This window comes from Giraffa tippelskirchi, chromosome 8 (assembly GCF_054371585.1).
Source record: "Giraffa tippelskirchi isolate mGirTip1 chromosome 8, T2T-mGirTip1v1.2.pri, whole genome shotgun sequence".
NCBI lineage: Eukaryota > Metazoa > Chordata > Mammalia > Artiodactyla > Giraffidae > Giraffa > Giraffa tippelskirchi.
Genome location: NC_137282.1, coordinates 29,661,363 through 29,676,270, shown reverse-complemented (window position 1 = coordinate 29,676,270; position 14,908 = coordinate 29,661,363).

The window sequence follows — 14,908 nt, the reverse complement described above, 5'->3', positions numbered from 1 at the left end:
TCCTTGTAAACAAACACACAAAGATTTTATGCTTTGATAATAGCTTATTGTTTCCACGCCCCTGTCTTATTATTTTTTTTTAATGAAGGATAATTGCTTTACAGAATTTTGTTGTTTTCTGTCAAACCCCAACATGAATCAGCCATAGGTACAGATATATCCCCTCCCTTTTGAACCTCCCTCCCCATCCCACCCCTCTAGGTTGATACAGAGCCCCTGCTTGAGTTTCCTGAGCCATACAGCAAATTCCCATTGGCTATCTATTTTACACATGGTAATGTAAGTTTCCACGTTACTCTTTCCATACATCTCGCCCTCTCCTCCCCTCTCCCCATGTCCATAAGTCTGTTCTCTGTCTGTTTCTCCATTCCCAGTTCCCAGTTCAGTCGCTCAGTCGGATCCGACTCTTTGCAACCCCATGAACCGCAGCACGCCAGGCCTCCCTGTCCATCACCAACTCCCGGAGTTTACCCAAACTCATGTCCATTGAGTTGGTGATGCCATCCAGCTATCTCATCCTCTGTTGTCCCCTTCTCCTCCTGCCTTCAATCTTTCCCAACATCAGGGCCTTTTCAAATGAGTCAGCTCTTCACATCAGGTGGCCAAAATATTGGAGTTTCTCCATTGCTTCCCTGTAAATAAATTCTTCAGTACCATTTTTCTAGATTCCATATATGTGCATTAGGATACGATATTTATCTTTCTCTTTCTGACTCACTTCACTCTGTATAATAGGTTCTAGTTTCATCCACCTCATCAGAACTGACTCATATGTGTTCCTTTTTATGGCTCAGTAATATTCCATTGTGTATATGTACCATAGCTTCTTTATTCATTCTTCTGTCGATGGACATCTAGGTTGCTTCCATGTTCTAGCTATTGTAAATAGTGCTGCCATGAACAATGGGATACATGTGTCTTTTTCAATTTTGGTTTGCTCAGGGTGTATGCCTAGGAGTGGGATTGCTGGGTCATATGGTGGTTTTATTCCTAGTTTTTTAAGGAATCTCCACACTGTCTTCCATAGTGGCTGTATCAATTTACATTCCCACAAGAGCATTCCCTTTTCTCCAAGGAAAGAGTGTTCCCTTTTCTCCACACCCTCTCCAGCATTTATTGTTTGTAGACTTTTTGATGATGGTCGTTCTGACCAGTGTGAGGTGATATCTCATTGTGGGTTCGATTTGCATTTCTCTAATAATGAGCGATGTTCAGAATCTTCTCATGTGTTTGTTAGCCATCTGTATGTCTTCTTTGGAAACCTGTCTTACTCTTCGCAGCAGCAAATTTTCCAAAAGACAAGCTTTCCCATGCTTTCCATCTGAACCTTCTGTCCTGTGTCTCCAGTCCTCTGCATATTCTGTATCGCTTTTTGCTTTTTATTTATTTATTATTTATTTTTGGCTGGTCTGGGTCTTTGTTGCTGCGTGCAGGCTTTCTCTACTTGCGGTGAGCAGGCTCTTGATTTTGGTCTCAGTAGTTGTGGCACCTGGGGTCTAGTTTTGCCAGGGAAATGTGGAATCTTCCCAGACCCCAGACTGAAACCGTGTCCACTGCATTGAGCTTCCCCAGGTGGATCAGTGGTGAGGAATCTGCCAGCCAATACAGGAGATGTGAGTTTAATCCCTGGGTCAGGAAGATCCCCTGGAGAAGGAAATGGCAACCCACTCTAGTATTCTTGCTTGGAAAATTCCATGGACAGAGGAGCCTGGTGGGCTACAATCCATAGGGTCCCGAAGAGTCGGACATGACTAAGTGACTAAGCAACAAGACCTCCAGCCACCAGCACACTTCCCAAAGATCGGTGGGTGAAAGGTCCAGTCTTCTAATAATTTGGTCTTTCTGGTGACCAGCTCCATCCTGAAGCTCTGTATGGGCTCCACCATACATCCACTCTTTAACATAAACTGAGATGGCATGGCAGGAGGTTCATTATGAATAACAAAAGACCTTCATATCATCAGGAAATTCCTAGGACCAGGACAGCAACCAAATGCATTTCTTATTAAACCAGAGTCCCCATGCCAGACTGCCTGGGTTTGAACCCAGGTATCCGGTCCCATCACTTCATGGCAAATAGATGGGGAAACAATGGAAACGGTGAGAGACTTTATTTTTTTGGGCTCCAAAATCACTGCAAATGGTGACTACAGCCATGAAATTAAAAGACGCTTGACTTCCCTTGTGGCTCAGATGGTAAAGCGTCTGCCTACAATGCGGGAGACCTGGGTTCAATCCCTGCGTTGGGAAGATCTCCTGGAGAAGGAAATGGCAACCCACTCCAGTATTCTCATCTGGAAAATCCCATGGACGGAGGAGCCTGGTAGGCTACAGTCAATGGGGTCGCCAAGACTCGGACACGACTGAGCGACTTCACTTTCACTTTCACTTACTCCTTGGAAGAAAACCTATGACCAACCTAGACAGCATACTAAAAAGCAGATACATTACTTTTCCAACAAAGGTCTGTCTAGTCAAAGCTATGGTTTTTCCAGTAGTCATGTATAGATATGAGAGTTGGACTATACAAAAAGCTGAGTGCCGAAGAATTGATGCTTTTGAACTGTGTTGTTGCAGAAGACGCTTGAGAGTCCCTTGGACTGCAGGGAGATCCAACCAGTCAATCCTAAAGGAAATCAACCTGTGAATATTCATTGGAAGGACTGATGCTGAAGCTGAAGCTCCAATACTTTGGCCACCTCATGCAAAGAACTGACTCCTTGGAAAATACCCTGATGCTGGGAAAGATTGAAGGCAGGAGGAGAAGGGAATGACAGAGGATGAGACAGTTGGATGACATCACTGACTCGATGGACATGAGTTTGACCAAGCTCTGGAAGTTGGTGATGGACAGGGAAGCCTGGCATGCTGCAGTCCATGGGATCGCAAAGAGTCGGACACGACTGAGCGACTGAACTGACTGACCATGACTTATGAACTGTGTGACTTGGGTGCATTTAGTCATTTCCAGGTACCCCAATTTCCTCACCTGTTAAATGATGGTAACAAATGGTTCTATTATTATTACCAATCTAATAGGTTTCCTCTGAAATTTAAATAGGGCTTCCCTTGTGGCTCAGCTGGTAAAGAATCCACCTGCAATGTGGGAGACCTGGGTTCGATCCCTGGGTTGGGAAGATGCCCTGGAGAACAGAAAGGCTACCCACTCCAATATTCTGGCCTGGAGAATTCTATGGATTCTGAATGAGTTAACAAAAGCACTTAGGTTGGCGCCTCCTGCTCAGGAAGCAATCTGAAGGTGTTTAATTGCTATCTAATCCCTGGATCAGCCCACCGTAAAATAAAATTCTAAGCCCTCTATGCCTACAGACCAAATTCCAAATAGCATTCAAGAATTTTGCAAAAGCCTCAGTTTCATATTATTCCCAGCAAGTAGTGTAATGAGTGTTAGATAGAGGGGAGTTTGGTTAGCATGTCCTTCCTTCTCAATGGGGAACTTGGGAAGCACAGGTTTTGTGTGTGTGTGTGTGTGTGTGTGTGTGTGTGTGCGCGTGCGTCTTTGTGTAAGTGCATGAGTGACTTTTATCGAACTCCACCCTCCGTTATGCAAATATTTAGAAAGCGTATATCTATGTTTTCAGTTATTCCCGTCAGTACAGATAAGTTTCAAATCATTGCTCTCAGTAAGCATGAAGAAAATCTTTTCAAATCTGAAACTGATGAGTGATTTTTGGTCAAGATATTTCAATAAATCATGTTCCCAGTTGCTGGCAGAATGTCAGTATTTCCATTAGAAGATGTTATCGAATCCAGACGATATACGGTAGAGGTCACCATGTTCCATTAATGACTCTGAATTCAAGGGTGCAGGTACCTTGGTTTCTCCCAGGGTGTGACACACTTATCAAAACAGGGATACATGAGTGGATTCATTAAGCTGATCATCATTTGACAGCACACAATAAATTCAAAGACAAACCCGTGCAGGAAAGTCAGGTTGTAAAAATGAATCTGTCTTACACACTCACGTGTCTTTCCTGTGCAGCTATTTTGGGGACTCTACAGCAGTTTAATTTACGAGGACTCAGAGAACCTTTTCAAGAATCTGCTTGGAATTCCATCCTCCAGGCCCACGATGTTCTGTGCTTCTTCTAAGAAAGTTCAAGTCACTCAGATGGAGTATCTTCTTCAACAGCCTTAAATTAGACTTGGCCCTCTGTTCCTATGGGTTCATCATCATAATTACCTAATGAGTTTTGGGGGAAACAAAAATCTCAGGCCATACTTGTTGAGATTCCCATAAGGGATTTGGGGGTAGAGACCAGATATCTATCATTTTTAAAGTTTTCTAGGGCATTATGATCAGGCTTCCCTGGTGGCTCAGCAGTAGAGAATCCACTTGGCTTTCCAGCTGGTGCTAGTGGTAAAGAACCCACTTGCCAACGCAGGCAACATAAGAGATGTGAGTTTGATCCCTGGGTCAGGAAGACCCTCTGGAGGAGGGCATGACAATCCACTCCAGTAATCCTGCCTGGGAAATCCCATGGACCAAGGAGCCTGGCAGGCTGCAGTCCACAGGATCGCAACGAGTCAGACATGACTGAGCGACTAAATAACAAGAACAACAAACAGGAGATTATGATCATAAGAATTAGGAGCCACTGGTCTCTTTCAACGATCTGTTACTTGCAGAAGTGCAGGAGGTAAGGTCTGGGGATACCCAGCCTTCCCCGAGACGCCCCTTTACTGAGGACTCTTCCCTCATCCACAAGGGGTGGGTCTTGACCAGCAGGGTTTTAGTGCCAGACTTTCTTCCAGGCCATGGAGATTTGACCAAGGGAACGATTGTGGCATAACCTGGGCCAACTTTTTTCTCTTATCTTGTTTAAATTGAGTCGCTGAGACTGAAAGAGCTGGAGCAGGGGACACAGAGGAGCAGAGTCTCGGAGGTCCACGTGATGCGGCTGAGTTCCTAAGATGACCCTGGTTCCCACCTCTCCTGATGCCCATGCTGTTCAACTTCCCTTGAATTCTGCAAAACACTCTGCAGTACCCACTGGGTGGCTTAAAGCAATTGGGGTTTATTGTTTCCCAGCTCTGGTGGCCAGAAACCTACCATCAGGGTGTCGGCAGGCTTGGTTCCTTCTGATGGCTCTGAGGGAAAACCCTTCCCCCGTGTGTCTCCTGGTTTCTGGTGACCACCTGCAATCCATGGCATGTCCACGTGGCCCCGTTTCCCACAGCCCGCACGTACACACAGTCTGCTGGCTGCCCCGTGACACCGGCGTTTTCCCCATCCTCCTCCGTGGGAGTCTTTCCCCAGCCACCCCCCGGCACGTGTGGTCTGCGGTATCTTCTCCACCTCAGAGAAGGCTGATCCTGCTGGGCACGCTGGTCATTCTCACGTGTGCGTCCGTCTCCCCGTCTCTCTCTCCCCTGCTCCCACAAGCCCTCCCACATGTGCAGAAGCCTGTCTCCCGCAGGAAGAAAGACCAGCAAGAGGGCTAACCCCGGGGGAGGAGAGTAGATTTCCCTTTTATTTGACATACTTCTTTTGTTGCTGATTTTAAAATAATTTCAAACATACAGAAGCGTTTCAAGAACAGAAGAAACTTCCCTGAACAGTTTGAGAGTAAGTGACTGATATGGCACCCCATCACCCCTCAGTGCTTTAGTTTGTAATTTCTACAAACAAGGACGTTCTCCTACCTAAGCAAAATGGCCACCATCAAAATCAGGAAGTTAGCAGTGAAATCCTCATACCACGTAATCCACAGATTTCATGCAAGCATCTTCTTTTCTCTATGATCACATATTGAATCTTCATTGATGGTTTTCCTTGATGTTAGCTACTTGAGGGAAAATACAGATTATCTTTATTTAAAATGTGTCCTTCACATTGTTCTTGAGCAAACTTGGTGAGAGTTTTCCGGAACAGGTGGGAACACATGAGTAAGGGTGGAATGTAAGCCCTGTCTCTGATCTCAGGGCTCCATGGAGGGAAGTTTGGGCTGGGACCCCTGGAGAAGGACTCGAGTCCTCTACCCCCACTCAGTTGCTTTCCTTTTTATAGAGCAAGCATTTGCGTGGCCTTCCAACTGGGACACAATGCCGGCCTGAGCATCAGGGAGTCCCAAGTTAGGTGGCAGCTGTTCAGGGAGCGAGTCGCCTGCAGCGCCTGCTGCCAGCACCTGTTGACCTGGGGGAAGTTGCGTTTGGACATAGCCCCTCCTGCTGGAGGTGGGGAAGTTCTGGACCCATTCAGATTGTTGCCAGGCAACCTAAGTCTTCAGGGTCAGACAGTCCTGTTTGTCTTTCCACAAGTATGTAGACAGTTTGTAAAGAAAACCTATCTCAAGTAGAGTTTAGATAGTTGAGGGAACATTGCATGTGTGTGCTCAGTCATGTCTGATTCTTTTGTGACCCCACGGACTATAGCCCTCCAGGCTCCTCTGTCCATGGGATTCTCCAGGCAAGAATACTGGAGTGGGTTGCCATACCCTCCTCCAGGGGACCTTCCGGATCCTGTGGACCTGTGCCTCCTGCATCTTCTGCATTGCAGACAGATTCTTTACTGCTGAGCCACTGGAGAAGCCCCGAGGGAACAGTAAATAGGACTTTTTTTTTTTTTTTTTTTTGCCTCTCTTCCTTCCATTATTGCTCCCAGAGGTTACAGATTTGAAGCAACTTTTAGATGGTCTGCACACATAGCCCCTGCAGGAGAGACCACAGGAATAAGCAGCCCCGGAGCCGGTGCTGTGATGACATTGTCATGAATGAGGAGTAGCCTCAGGGGAGCGTGGTGATTTATAATCTGCTCTCTACAGGATGCAGAAATACAGCTACTCAAGTGATTTAAGTTGAATAACTCCACAAAATTCTTCTTTATCTTTTCTTTTTTCTGTACTTTGCGGCATGCGGGATCTTAGTTCTCCAACCAGGTATTGAACCTGCGCCTTCTACAGAGTCTGAACCACGGACTGCTAGGGAAGTCCCTACAGAATTCTTTAACCATTTAATCATTTAGGGTTGAGGTTTCAGCATTTCATCTTGAACATATCTAAATCCATCCTCTACCACTGCCATAGGAAACCTTCCCTCTAGACCTGTGTATACAGTGTGGTAGCCACGAGTCACATACGGTTGGTTATACATATTACAGTTATAATGCACTAATTTAAATGAAGAGTTTAGTTTCTCAGTCACAGGAGCCGCATTTCAAGGGTTCAAGGGTCACATGCAGAACGTTCTGTTGGAGAAAGCTGTTGACCTTTGCCAAGAAATAAAATCTTGAAGTGTCCAAATCTTATCAAAAGCCTGTTTAGGAGAAGCAATGTTTACAGAAGATTGATGGAAGAGGGCCCATTCCTCTGGTTTCACTCTAGCCTCAAATCAAGCAAGACCATAAACAGCATTTTTGGATGCCAGAATTTTGGCTTTCACCAGAACTGCTTTCAGTGAGACCCATTTTGGGATTTTGTCCAAGAACTCATTAACCTATAACCTTGTGTACTGCCGTACCAGAAAGTGAAGAGCCACTCGAGTATGATGGGGACCTGTCAAACGGATACAAGTGCCTGTTTAATGGAGCATTTGCCGGTCAATCTGGGAGAAATTGAACAGCAAAATTGGCAAGGAAAAAATGGATTCGAGAATAAGCCCAGCATGGAAATGAGTCCACACTGACGTGTGGAGGAGGACACTGTACTGTAAAATGCCAACAATAAATGCAGAAGGCATGATGGACTGAGAATATCACCACTGAACTCTCTCCATGGTCATAGCAGTTTCAAAAAAGAATTGGTAACAAAAACTAGTGGGAGAAAGTTGGAAAAAAACATTTGCTTATTATCAAAGTATCTCATTACAAACTATTTCTTAATTATGAAGGTAAGAAATAGTGGCTTCGGGGACTGCCCTGGTGATTCAGTGGTTAGGACTCCACGCTTCCACTGCAGGAGGTGTGGATTCAATCCCTGGTGGGGGGACTAATATCCCACATGCCACGCAGTGCGGCCAAAAAAAGAAAAGAAATAGTGACTTCACAGTGGAGAAACCTGGCAGATATTACCTTACACAAGTGTTCAGAGTTGACGTCTTTGGGATGGGAAGAGTAGGTATTCTGTATCTCCTGAAGGGTCACACTGAGAACACAATACTACTGAGATTCTCATGCCAAAATTTGCCCTGAATATAATCATGAAGAAACACTGGACAAACCAAAATCCTGTGACACTTTACAGATATCTGGCCCATACTGTTCAGAAATGTCAAGGTGTTGCAAGATAAAGAAAGACTAGAAGTGTTCCAGATGAGAGAGCAAGGAGACAAGGTAACAAAGTACAAGTCTGATCCTAGATTGGGTCCTGGGATAGAAAATTTTGTTCTTTGTTGTAAAGAATACTCGAGAAAAACGATGAAATCTGAAATGATCTCTATATTAGATGATAGTGGTGTATCAATGTTAATTTCTTGATTTTGATCAGAGCACTGTGGTTATGTAACACAACATCCTTGTCCTTGAAAATACACATCAAAGTATTTAGGAATAAATGGTCATATATGTATATGTGTATGTATGTATGTATGTATAGAGAGAAATAGAGAGATGGGGGTGAGGAGGGAGGAAGAAGTGGGGAGAGAGAAAGAATGATAATGCATATATGATAAAATATAACAAAGGCAACATTTAGAGAGTTTGGGTGAAAGTATAATGGACATTGTACTGTTTTTGCATTTTTCTCTAGTTCTGAAATTAATTCAAAATGGAAATAAAAAACTAATCGTATGAAGCCCATGACTATATCCATTGGGGGAAGTTTAAATTTCTCTGCTTTCCTGCTGTGAAACTTAATATGAGAAAATTCTTAGAGAGTTAAAAACTAGAAAGGCTTTGATTTCCCCCAAATACTGTATCATTTCTCTTTTTGCCTGTTAAAAGACTAAATTTCTGCCTAACTATGGCAAACATATAGGACCTGATAGGAAATTCTCTGTGTTCTGTTTATCCCCATTGGTTCTGTGCTTTTTATCTTTTCCTCATCCTGAAGTCTTTTTGGTTGTCTGTGTGTTTATAATTCATCTGCCACAAATCCTCTGTGGTCTGAACCAGCAGATACATAACAACTCCAATTTCAGCATCACTAGATTCTAGACCCTGTTCTCTGTACTGTCCATCCTGTCTTACTTAACGTGCACACGACCCCACCAGGTGGGTGCTCCTACCTCTCTCCCCATTTTGCAGATGGGTAGACTGAAGCCCCAAGGTGTTAAGGAGAGCACAGGCTGATGAGTTTAGGAAGCAGAGAGATCAAAGGTTAAACCTAGGCAGTCGGTCCCCAATGACTACAGCTGTTAACAAAGAGGAACCTTAATGTTTTGCAAAAGGTGAGAATCAGAGGGCAGGAGGTCATTTCACTTATGCACACAGACTTCTCTGCACCATTTTTTAGCTTGGAAATAAATATAAAATTAGCATGTGGAAATACACCATAAGAAAGAGGGAACTACATGAAGAGTTCAGTTACATTCATGGATGATACTCTGATGTATGTTATTGGAGAAGAACTGGGTCACACTAGAAAAAAAGTGGCAAGGGAGTCACAAATATGGCAAAGATGTTAAAGTGGTAGCATGAATCGTGATTATTTTCCCCCTCATAGTTGTTTAGGGAAAAAAGCTACAAACAGCAAAGTTAAAACTATCTGTAAGGTGAGAGAGTGAGTAGAAAAATGCAGCTTTGGGGTCAACTGTTAGAACCTACTAATGATAATCAAAACAGCCAATGTTTATCAGCTGGTCAGTTCAGTTCAGTTCAGTCGCTCAGTCGTGTCCGACTCTCTGCGACCCCATGAATTGCAGCACGCCAGGCCTCTCTGTCCATCACCAACTCCCGGAGTCTACCCAAACCCATGTTCATCGAGTCGGTGATGCCATCCAACCATCTCATCCTCTGTCGTCCCCTTCTCCTCCCGCCCCCAATCCTACCCAGCATTAGGGTCTTTTCCAATGAGTCAACCCTTCGCATGAGGTGGCCAAAGTATTGGAGTTTCAGCTTCAACATCAGACCTTCCAATGAACACCCAGGATTGATCTCTTTTAGGATGGATTGATTGGATCTCCTTGCAGTCCAAGAAACTCTCAAGAGTCTTCTCCAGCACCACAGTTCAAAAGCATCAATTCTGCATCAGCTGGTCAGCTCTGGACATTTCACCCAGCACCCATGATGGCACAGCAGAGTCCCAGGGGCCCAAAGAGGTGGCTTCTTCTGGCATAAAGATGGATAATTCGAGAGCTAGGAAAAACACCTAGTTTTCTCTTCCTGGAATAAACTCACCTCCTTCACCTGGCCATTGCCAAACTAGAGCGAGACCTTCCTGTCAATCTATCTTATCAGACCCTGATTTTTCCTCCATAAAATTTACTGTAAATTGTAATTATAAGAAAAGTATTTTTGTTTTATTTTCAACATAAAACCTTGTGCCGATAGAAACAAAGCTATACTCAGAACCAAAGAAATGAACCCCAGAAACAGAGTCTGGCCACAGTCGTACATCGAGTAACCAGTTTGTGAATTTTCCGGTGTTATCACTGAAAGTCACGTGCCCTAGGAAACCCCGGTGTAACTTTATTGCTGTGCTGTGCTCAGTCGCGTCTGACTCTTTGTGACGTCGTGGCCTGTGGCCTGTCAGGCTGTTCTGTCCATGGGAGTCTCCAGGCAAGAATACTGGAGTGCATTGCTAGTACTGGAGTGCCCTGCTCCGGGGAATCTTCCCCACCCAGGGACAGAACATGTGTCTCCTGTGTCTCCTGCATTGCAGGCAGATTGTTTACAGTGAGCCACCGGGGAAGTCCAAGTAACTTTACCATTCTGTTGTTTATCTTTGCTGCAAGATCACTGCTGGTACATACAGGCAACTCTGTGACCCCTAGGAAGAGAGGATCCCTCCTTTTGGTAGACCAACCAGAAAAGTGTTTTCCTTCTCCTGCGCTGGGCCAGGCAGCATGGTGATCAGCGTGGGATTTTAACCCAACCTGAGGCTTGTGGAAGGCACAAACACACATGATGGCCTTGCTTTGGGGGGTCCACAAACTTCATAGTTAAAGGGCCCTCGCCCATGGCTAGGTTTATTTGCCCTGTTTTAAATATATTTTAATCGGTTATGTTTGAAATTCAGGAGGCCCAATCTAAAAATACAGATTTGGGGCTTTTCTTGAAAGATCTGGTAATATTCCACTTTCCTTCTCCCATGGCAACAACAGGCTGGAGTCAAGCCGTGCTGCTAACTTCTTGCTCTGCAGACCTGCTTGCTCCCCATCACCCCAGCTGTCTCGGACTCAGAGACCAAGTAGAAAGTGTCCTTCCTTAATGCTTTGTATTGTTTTTCCTAAAGCCAACCAGCTTCATTCATATTGTGACTGCCCAGCCACTGTAGGCTTTTAAGCGTCCAGTCCTTGTTACAATCTGTCTCTCCTTTCATCACGGGGCTTCCTGTGTGGCTCAGATGGTAAAGCGTCTGCCTGCAATGCGGGATACCCGGTTCGATCCCTGGGTCAGGAAGATCCCCTGAAGAAGGAAATGGCAACCCACTCCAGACCAGTACTCTTACCTGGAAAATTCCATTGATGGAGGAGCCTGGTAGGCTACAGTCTACCAGGGGTCGCAAAGTGTCGGACATGACTGAGTGACTTCACTTTCTTTTTTTTTCTCCTTTGATCACAAAGTGACACACCGCAGCAAGTTTGAACCTTACAGACTCTTGCTTCTTGATTGTAGGACAAAAAGCAAGAGCATCTCTCTGAGTCCTGCTATATTTCACTGTTTACTATCTGCTCTTAGTAGGCCCTGACCTTCCCAGATGGCTCAGTGGTAAAGATTCCGCATGTCAATGCAGGAGCTGCAGGGACACAGGTTCGATCCCTGGGTGGGGAAGATCTCTCCTCCCTGGAGGAGGAAATGGCAGGCCCACTCAGCATTCTTGCCTGGATAATCCCATGGACAGAGGAGCCTGTTGCACTACATTCCTTAGGGTCGAAGAAGAGTCAGACACGACTGAAGTGACTGAGCCTGCATGCATGTAGGGCCAGACCAAACCTCACAACAGCATGGGGTTATCTTGAATGTTGCATTTCTGAGCTTCCTATTGTTTGCAGTCTCACAGTGTTCACATCTTCACGGTTATGGTGGCTTGAAGAAAGGATAATGGATTTGCATTGTGCATAGATTTCAGGGAGAGTTAGGTTTCTAGGAGGACACTGTTCTTGAGCTATTTTTAGGAGAAGGTGAAGGAACCCAGGAGCTAGATGACTATTTCAGACTGAGGGGCTGGGACAAGGAGGGACAAACTGCTCAGGGTGAGGGTGGAGAACCACTGCCTGGCGCTCCTGAGGACTTTCTGGGCTGTGTCTTTCTCCTCTTCTCCACAGAGGCTGGTCCTCTTTGCGATGCACACCTCCTACAAGTGCTCAGCCAGAAAGGTTTGCTGAAATAAAGGCCGTCTGTCCTCATGGCTGAATGCCAACTTGCAGGGATCACCCAAGGAATATGAAACAAGAAAATGAATTTATTCTAGAGGAGGAAGACCTGACTTTGATCCCCTACGGGCTTGGACACTCCATGGCTTTCAGTAGAAGTCCAGAAGCCAGCGAGGTCAGGCTCCCCAGTTTTCCAGAACTCCCAGGAGAGTACAAGCCTTCTAGAAGCCACTGTGTATGCGAAGGTGACTCTTTTTGAATCAAGGAAAAAGCTTGCTGGTCAGCATGGTGCATTGGGCAGGTGCTCAGAGGAACCAAAATGCTGTCTATTTGTGATGTTTGAAAGATACATGCCTGGGCAAGTGACAGGCAATCTGGAATGAATGGATCCACTGTAAAATGGGAATGAAAAGGGTTTTTACGCTGTGTGGAGATGGACAGGGCTGCGACTCATTGGGCATAAAGGTCAGTTATTAAGGAGAAGCTTTGATGTGCAGGTAAGTAGAGAAATGGGACCGCTGAGGTGGAAACAGATGGGAGGTCAAAGAAGGGATTTTCTTGTTTGAGAAGAGAGAGAAGAACACGCTTGTTGGCAAAAGGAAAGGATCTAGTAGATAGCAAGTGATGCTGCAGGGAGAGAGGGATGACTGCAATGTCCTGAAGAGCGTGAGAAGCAACGGGATTTAGAACCTACGCGGGGAGGTGAGCTTTGGCTAGAATGAGGATCTTTTTACTCGGTGCAGCAGTGAACACAGGTGGACCTGAGTACACCTGCAACCTGGGTCGCATGATGGTAGGAGATGTGTTACATTAAGCAAGTGGCTTTCCCCCAGACTGAGGAGTGGCATTTAATCAGTGGTGTTAATGTGAGTGTCCATGGGGAATGTCAACGTGGAACTTAGGACATGGGCAGGTAGGAGGAGGGGGAAGAGAAGTGGGAAATTTTGAGGTTTCCTGGTAGCACTTGGTTCAGTGATAATCTGCCTGCCAAGCAGGAGATGCAAGGGACACAAGTTCGATCCCTGGGTTGGGAAGATCCCTGGAGGAGGAAATGGCAACCCACTCCAGTAAGCTTGCCTGGGAAATCCCGTGGACAGAGGAGCCTGGTGGGCTCCAGTCCATGCGGTGGCAAAGAGTTGGACACGACTTAGTGACTAAACAGCAATAATAAAATAGCATCTGGGCACTGAGTGTCTAAAGCACCAAGGAGGGAGACAGGGAGGGGGGACCCCAGGGGGAAACACGTTTCTCTCTCCGTGGTTTTACTGAGGCTGCCTACACTAGCGCCCAGCTGATGAATAGTCCCCGGAATCTTTGACATGAGTGCCCACAGACTGCCTCTTCCTGATCTAAACTGGAAATCCTCTCAGAAACCAGATTCTGCTGAGTTGATCAATGAAGATCCAGAAAGAATAATCCTCAGGGGGGAGAGAAGTTAAGACAAGTGCTGGGGAACCTACCTCGGCCCAATGGCCCAGGGAGGAGGGTCAGAGTCCATATCACCAGGTAGTGACTCAGATTCAAGCGCTCCTCTGCAGCCAGGCCTGGGACCAGGGCCTCAGCGGAGATGCCCAACAGGCCTTGCCGACTGAACACTGTCACTCAGCAGTTCTTTCACTAATCGATGAAACCACACGAATGGGAAGAGACACTATTGAAGGGTGAGATTTAGGCAAAGTGGAGCAAGAAATGCTAAACTGATCATTGGAATGCTTTGGAATGACTTTCTCCTTTTGCCGGCAGAATCACCATGTGGGTGGCAAAACGGAGTATATTTTTGTTTTTTAATCACTGACTCAGCCCAGTAGTAAAGTAGGGATTCTGCCGTAAAGCTTGATGTGGTCAGAATGACTGAGAGGGGCAGCTCAGGTGGGAAACAGTGGGACACTAATTTTGCAGCTTGTTAAAGACACAGGAAGCTTAAATAACATGCACGATTCTGCTCTAAATTCAAAGGAAAGGAAAAATGTCAAGCAAGGATCCATTTCTTGACAATGTAAGTGGTAGAATGTGTTTCTTGCAATCTCTTAACTGAACTGTAGGACTTTATTGGATAAACTGTGTCAGAATAAAGCACCCCGACACGCTCTGGTTGACTGGTTTGTTAGAATTCACTCCTATTGACTTTCTGTATCTTTGATCCCATCTAAGCACTGTTCTGGTTAAATACAGGATTATTTGATCAGATTCCATTGCAGTCCTCACAGGCATTCAAGGCAAGCAGCAATTTAGGATTTGGAAAAGTGGTTTTCAATTTTTTTAGAAAATAAACTCACAGTACATTTTCTATCACAGCCCAGTGTGTAAATACACATTGGTTCTAAAGCAAGCTGGAAATGTCCCACAGACCATTATCTATTTTTAGAAGGTATATTGTATTCTGATTTATTCTTCTCTGTTCATTAAAAAAAAAAGCTGTTGGAAGCCTATAAAATTGAATTTATACCCACTCATGCATTGGGTTGTGAACCAG